The sequence below is a fragment of the Ochotona curzoniae genome, unplaced genomic scaffold (genome assembly GCF_017591425.1).
Source record: "Ochotona curzoniae isolate NIBS_2020 unplaced genomic scaffold, NIBS_Ocur_1.0 contig_1071, whole genome shotgun sequence".
NCBI lineage: Eukaryota > Metazoa > Chordata > Mammalia > Lagomorpha > Ochotonidae > Ochotona > Ochotona curzoniae.
In genome coordinates this window covers 1103836-1111717 of record NW_024464939.1, presented here as the reverse complement: position 1 = coordinate 1111717, position 7882 = coordinate 1103836, and positions in this window count along the sequence as shown.

The following is a 7882-nucleotide window of genomic DNA, read 5'->3' as shown; positions in this document are numbered from 1 at the left end:
AGAGAGAGAGAAATACAAAGGTGTCTTCCATTGCTGGAGAGAAAGAAAGAGAGAGAGTACAAAGGTATTTTCCATTGCTGATTCAATCCCCAAACGCCTGCAACAGTGAAGATTAACATGGAAGCAAGTCAGGAGCCAAGAACTCCATTTGGTTCCCCAATATTTACTGGTAGGAAGCCAAGTACTTGAACTATCTATCATCTACTGCATCCCAGGATGCATCAGCAGGAAACTGAATAGGAAGCACATAAAAGTTGGGACACTAATCACTCTCAAAATACAAGAGGTGGGTAACACAACAATAGTTTAACTCACAGGTCCAACTGTATGTTCAATTCTTACTTGCATGTATGTATTGTCTGATTTAGGATGTCATTTATCTGTAGGCTCTAGTGATAATGCTGCTTTAATCTTTAGAGATCTGTGATTTAGTATGGGCCAAGGCAAATCCCCCTGAATTAGTCTTCTTTTTTCAAAGATGCTTCTATTTTCCTTATGTACTTTAAAAATGCAATTCAGAATAATTTTGGATTGTTAAAAGATTTATTAATTTATTTTGAAAGTCAGAGTTACAGAGATATAGATATAGATACAAATATATACAAATATATACAAATAGATATAGATACAAATATAGATACAAATATATATATATATATATATATAGACAGCGACAGAGACAGAGACAGAGACAGAGGACAGGTCTTCCATCTACTGGTTCGCTTTCCAGGTAACTGGAATGGCCGCACTGAATGAGGCCAAAGTCAAGAGCCATGGATTTCTTCAAAGTTATTCATGTGGGTTGCAGAGGTATAAACACTGGAGCCAGGTTTTTCTGCATTTCACAGGCATAAACACAGGAACAATTTTATGTTTATTTATTTAAATTTTTATTTTGAATTTTTTGGTACAATTCCATAGAGTCTGGGATCCACACCCCCCCCCCCCATATTCCAACCATCTAATCGAATTTCCCCACATTATTACAATAGTATAGTCCTTCACAAGAAGTCCTAATTCCATCAGTCTGTTATGTAAGTGTGTCCTGACATTGCTGGTAAAGACAATGTCAGGCAGTCCAGCATCCCGTTGTCTAGATGTTCAACACTTTTATTGGGAATCCATCTTTGATTTGGAAGCAGGGATGCATGTTGCATTGTATCTTCACATCTGGATATGATAGTCTCTATTACTCCATTACTATACATTCTCTTAAATGAGAAGCCAAGAAATAAGGTCAACAGCAGGTATGAGGTTAAAACAAAAACAAAAAGAAGAAAAAATACAGCACCGTGGAGTCAAAAACATGCACCACAAAATAACCAGTGCATGGGTGATGAAAAGAAAACACGAAAGTCTCTTGGGTAAAATATGCCACCATGTGATCCACGAGACAGTGATGAATTCGACAAAAGAAAAGAAAGTATTTGGAAGAAATGAAAATGAAATAAAAAACATCAAAACACATGGGATGCAGCAAAATCAGTACAGAAAGGGTTATTGAATTTACAATTTGCATGATGGTTTCCTTGTATTAGAGAGAACATAAGGTATTTGTGTTTGGGGATTAACTTATTTCATTGAGTACATTTACTGTTTTTTTTTTTTTTAAAGATTATTTGGTATTTATGTGAAAGAGCAGGGGGTGGGGACGGTGGGAGAGAGAGAGAGAACTGCTGGTTAACTGCCCCAATACCCAAATGCCTGCAGTAGCTGGGGCAGGAGCCCAGGCATGTTCCCGCAAGGATCCAAGTATCTGGGGTATGACCCTCTACCTTTCTAGGAATATTAGTTGAAAGCTAGTCCAAAGGTACTGCAGTCAGGACTCAAATTAGCACTTTGTTATTAGATGTCAGAGTCCCAAGCGGAGGTTGAAGCCACTGTGACATGGCTTTTGCTTTACTTACACTCCTGATCGTGGCTTTCAGGAAGTGGGAAGGCACACACGAGCTGATTTACATAGGCACTCAAGTGGGCTCTTGCAATTTTACCTCTGAGACATTTTCAGTGATATGAGAATCTAGATATCAATCTTTGGAATACTTTTTTTCCCCCCTCCTTACTGATGTTTTAGCAAAGTCACTTGACTATCTTGGCTATAGAAATTTATGTCACATCTTGTGAAAAGTTTCACAGTTCATGTCCTTGACAGCCACTGTTAAGTAAATGTGTAGCAGAACTTAACATATGGATAAAAATATACTTTAGAGAATTTATGTTGGCTTTGGAACCTGAAGACATCTTGAGAAGTGAAAGGGTTATTTTACATAATTTGAAATGATTGTATTAATATGAGTGAGAGGTAGGTTTCTACAACCAAATCTAGGTCAAAGAATTACCTGCCACATTGGAACCAAACAGTCAAAGGAATGAGAAATATTAGGCTAGGAAATCCTTTTATTATCATTGGAGTCATGCACACTATATTTCCAAAGTTTTTTTAAAAATGCAGATTTCTGATGGATTTAAAGTGTTTCGAGTTACATGAAAAGGACTTTTATAAATTTTTGTTACCAAATAATTGAAATTTCAAGTCAAATAATCTGGCCACTGAGGGTCAGTTTTAGGGATTGTCTGAATAGGTGTGCGTTGTCGGCAACATGAAGGCATTATGAAGGCATGGCCTCTCCCTTTATGCCACAGAGTCACTGACATTTATTATGAAAAGATTTTGGTGTGTTTTTATAAGGTCATGACTATCAGTCCAGTTAGTGTCAGAGCATCTCAAGTTGTCTCATAAATTGCCTGGATGTGAAAGTTGATGCCATGGTTTGCTACCACTGTCCATGGTGAGAACTTTTAAAATGAAGTGTTGAAGTATGTAAAAAAAAAACATATACACACTCTTCTCTCACTTTATTCAGGCTTTTGCTCAAATATGATTTTATTCTGGGTTTATTGAAACAGCACTTCCACCCATTCCATAACTGCCTGGTCTGTAATATGTTTTGCCTTTTCTCTTTAGTATGCATTCCTGCAGTATATTCTATATAGTATGTTTAAAAACCTTTAATATTTGGTTTATTTTTAATTTTGGTATTATGATACATGCATATAGTGTGCAAGGATTTTATGAAGGTGGTTAATATATCCATTACCTTAAATATTTGCCATTTGTGTCTCATACCTGTTTTTGACATGTAATGGAAGAGAAAGGGGTTGTATACTAAATGGGACTGTGCGTGTGGGCTAGTACTTATTGTTTTAAAATACATAATTGTTTTAAGTGAAAGAGATAAAGAGAGATATTTCCATGCATTGGTTCATGTTCCCAAATTTCCACATCAGCCAGGGTTGGTCCAGGCCAAAAAGCCGAAGCACTGGAGCCATCATCAGGTGTCTCCCAGGACGCATGTTGGGAGCAGGACTCTGGTTGGGAAGCAAAAGCACTGAGACGTGACAGCACTCCGATGTGCGATGTAGGCATCCCAATCAGAGACTCCATGTACTGGATCCAACAGTCACCTCCAATATTCATACTTATTAAACATATGTGCATATGTAAGCTTGTTCTCTACAGTATATGTAATTATATCTAAAATCTAACACAACTTTGTGTGTGTGGTGGTGTGTTTCTTTTAGGAATCACATTGTGTGGCCAAGCATGTTATAGCACATATGAATTAGTAGCAGGAGTAGACGGCTTTAAAACATTAAGGCAACAACTTAGCTTGTTAAAGAAACATGACGATCAAAACAGGGCTGTAACTCCTCTACATTAGTAGAAATAAGAGATGATTCCTGAAATGAGGGGACACCCAGGTTTCTGTAAGTATATATAAATGTCCCAGCTGATGTGATATTTTTTTTTGTGGAGGAACCTTAGACTAAGTAGACAAATAGTTGTTAATTAGTATTATTTACCTGTTAGCAAAGCTAGCACTATGCCTAGTAAAGGACGTGCTTGTATTTGCCGTTTTGCTTTGTCCACCATTTTGCTAGTACATTCCAAGATTAGTGCCCAGGCAGCTTTGTTAAGCCTAGGTTTTACACTACAGCGCACAGAGATACATTTTCTACATTTGAGTACATTATGATCATTAGCTGGTTGCATTAACTTCTTGTGAGTTTGACTAGCAGATTTCAGTGAGTTAAGAAGGAACAGATTTAGTGAGGACACCAACATAAATGGAAATAGTTATAGTGAAATAAACAGTTTCAGTGTGTATAGCATTCAAGATATTTAAATTCCAAACCAGTTCTTCCCATGATGTTGCCTGTTATAATTAATATGAAACATGCTCAGGATGCTTGATTACTGACATGAGATACACACATTAAACGTACACTTACTATTGTTAGAGTTTGTGAACCTTGTACACTGGCAGTATTCAATCATTACTATTTGTCCGGTTTTGCTGTTTCAGCACCAAAAGAAAGAATTATGTGCTAAACATTGCAGTCACAGTGCCTGTCAACACAGACCTCTTTTAAGCTTAGCTTGTCATACCTCAGAGTTTTTGTTTAGGATGTTAAGGCTGTTATTTGTGCAGAGAGAGAGGAAATGTATTGACTTATATAAGCAAGAAGTGAAAAAAAAAATTGGGACTAAATTCAAGCGTGGATGGAAGTTGAGGCTGCTTACACACGGAATTTAGTGGCAGGTCCTTCCCTTGCCTGGCTTGGCCACTCTTTTTTCCATTCTTTGGCTTCCTTTTCAGGATAGATGTGATGACAAGATGACACCTGCTTTTCCAGGCTTGCACCTCCTCCAGTCAGAGCCAAACAGAGGGAGGAAATGTCCTTTTTGTTTAAAAACTTTTCTGGTTACTCAAGTAAAATTCCTGAGTTTAGTTCTCCTTTATTATGACTGACTTGGCTTGAACTGAGTCTCTACAGCTAGATCAGTCTCTGCTGTCAGGAGGATTCAAAGTCCCAGCTGGCTACCTCTAGGTCTTTTGTTCCATCCTTGGTACCAGAAATTGAGACCAAATTCGCAGCACATGAACAAGGAGCTGCGAAGAGGATAGTTACCAGAATAAAGAAGATGCTAGAGAATCAAAAATACAATGTACAGATAACTTTTATCTTATTCATATAATTCACAAAAAAGTGGCAATAGTAATTTAAAAAGGCATAACCTAAACTTGTGTCATTTAAATATACAATATATTAAAATATTCTAGAATTTAAATATCTGTTTATATACTCACCTGCTTCTATCTATAGCAAATATGGGAGGAGCCTGATATTTACTCACGTCACTTGTTGTTTTTGTGATCTTGGGCAGCTAGAACTCTTTGTCTCCTGTTCTCCTCAGCTGCAAAAGGAGGAAAAATTCTTCCGTTATCTATATTACAGCTGGTTAGAAAGACTAAAAAAAATCACTTTCATGGTAAAGGTTAAAATATGAACATTTAATGAATAGTTTGTGCAGAAATCCTGCTGCTTTATCCTGAGAATAATCCTATATAATAGCTATGGCTATCATCCTCATCGTTGAAAGAGAGTTTTTAGGCTTGGAGATATGTAATAAATTGCTTAACATTTTAGAGGGAGATTCTGACTCCACATTAAATGACTGAGTCAGTACCCATATCTGCTTCCCTATGAAATTTGCGATGATAGCCATTTGAAGATATGAGATCATTGGATTTTATCATTTCTATAATTTATGATCTTCATGTTTTAAAAATAGATTTGGGGGCTGGCTTTATGGCATAGTAAGTAAAGTCATTGCCTGGGATGTTGGCAGCACCTATGTGTGCTGGTTTGAGTAAGAGTTGTTGAGGGAGAAAGAAAGAGAATCTTCCTTCTGCTGGTTTCACTTCTCAAATAGCCTCAACAAGCATGGCAAGACTTGAACCAGGAACCAGGAACTTTATCCTGGGATTTGTCCCTCCACGAGTAGCAAGGGCCCAAGTGGTGAAGTGAAGCATCTGGGATTCTAACCAGCACCTCCGTATTGTAGGCAGTAGCTTAATCTACTGCCCCACTATGTCACCCTCTCTTCGGATTCTTAGGAAGATGTTTGCAGATGTTTGATAAAGAACCATCTGTTGTATGCCAAGGCTCACCAGTGCCATCCTGCTTATTTTGCTGCTATTTTCCCTTCTTAATAAAAACAGGGTAACAAATATCTTAATCTAAATCTGTTTAAAGAAATTCATTGATGAAATAGAAGTAAAAATGTTAAATCATAAGAAAACAAATGCTGTAGTTTTGTTAGCAGCAGCACTGAAAAAATAAGTATAAGAAATTTGTGTGTTAGTTTTAGAGAGAGTTTCTGTAAAGTTTCATGTGATTCTATTAAAATATTGAAAGTTTCACTTGGGAGATTTGTTTATTCAAGGTGAACAAAGCATTTTAAGGAAATATTAAGCCACTGGAGAGATTTGTGGGAAAAAAACACAAGTATTTTATTACTTAACAAAAAAAATAAAAGGAAAGTCATATGATTAGCTAAAAAAAAAAAAAATCAGAAGCAAGAACAAATTTCATGCCCCATAATTGCTTACCCCGGCTATCTTTTTCTTTTAACCACAAACTGTATAGACACAGGTGCATACACTCAGAGTGTTTTGAGCCCCCTTTGCTTAGAGCCCCAAGTATCTGTCAGTTCTTCTCTTTAATTATTGCGATTGTTTTAAATGCAGAAGGTGAGATCAGTACATATCCAAGGAGCTTTATTTCATACTAGAAAAGATTTTGATTTCTCCGAAGAATTTATGTTTATCTATGTAACTAAACATTTTGCCACAAAACAAGTACTATAGAGAAAGGAGCTACATTCTTAAGAGGTATCTATGTGGAAGCATTTACTCAAAAAGATGCAATCAATCAATGTTGGTTATCATTACATTGCAGAAGTTCACAAGGATCGCTTTTTCAGCCTGTGAAGTCGTTGAATGAAATAAAGTCTGATTTGGCCTAGGATCGCATTAGGAAATCTCATTAGCAGAGGCCTGGGATTTTTTCCATACAAGTGAGCCTATTTATCACTGTTCATTGATGATCTCCGAGGCCTTACTATGCTCAGTACTAATAAATTATTTTGCCATCATCAAATCATACTGAAAATGCATGGCGGGCATGGCGCGATAGTGTAGCGGTTAAGGTCCTCGCCTTGAAGTGATTTTTATTTTTAAAATGCCTTGTATTTGTTTTTAAATTGTACTTCTTTTATCTTCATTTTCTTAAATTTTAGCTCCCAGGCCCCGGGTGCAATAGCATAGTGGTTAAAGTCCTCGCTTGCCACGTGCCCCGATCCCATATGGGAGCTGGTTCTAATCCAAGCAAACCCGCTTCTCATCCAGCTCCCTACCTGTGGCGAGGGAATGCAGTCGAGGACCCTGCACCTGTGTGGGAGACCTGAAAGAAGCTCCTGACTCCTGGCTTCGGATTGGCTCAGCTCCAAGTGTTGCAGCCACTTGAGGAGTGAACCAACGGATGGGAGATTTTCCTCTCTGTCTGTCCTCCTCTCTGTATATCCGGCTTTCCAATAAAAATAAATAAATCTTTAAAAAATTGAAAAAAGGGAGGAAATATATGGCTATTTTCTAGGAAAATGGCAATATACTTTGGATCCAAATATTAGGGAAGTTATTTTTAATTTCATATCCCTAAAATTTTATAGATCAAACTTTTTTAAACTTTACTTCCTATTATTATTATTTTATAATACAGTTCCATAGGCCCTTTGATTTCCCTTATCTCATCCACAAATCCCTCCCCTCTCACTGTGTTTCCGTACATCATTACAATAGTATAGCTCTTCACACACAGTTCTATGTCCATCATTGCGGGTATGGAAAATGGCAGAGTCCAGCATCCTATTGTCAAGATATATTTTTTGCTTTTAGAATCTGGAATATGTCACTCCATTCTCTTCTGGCCTGTAGAGTGTCTTGCGAGAGGTCTCCTGTGAGTTTAATTGGCATTC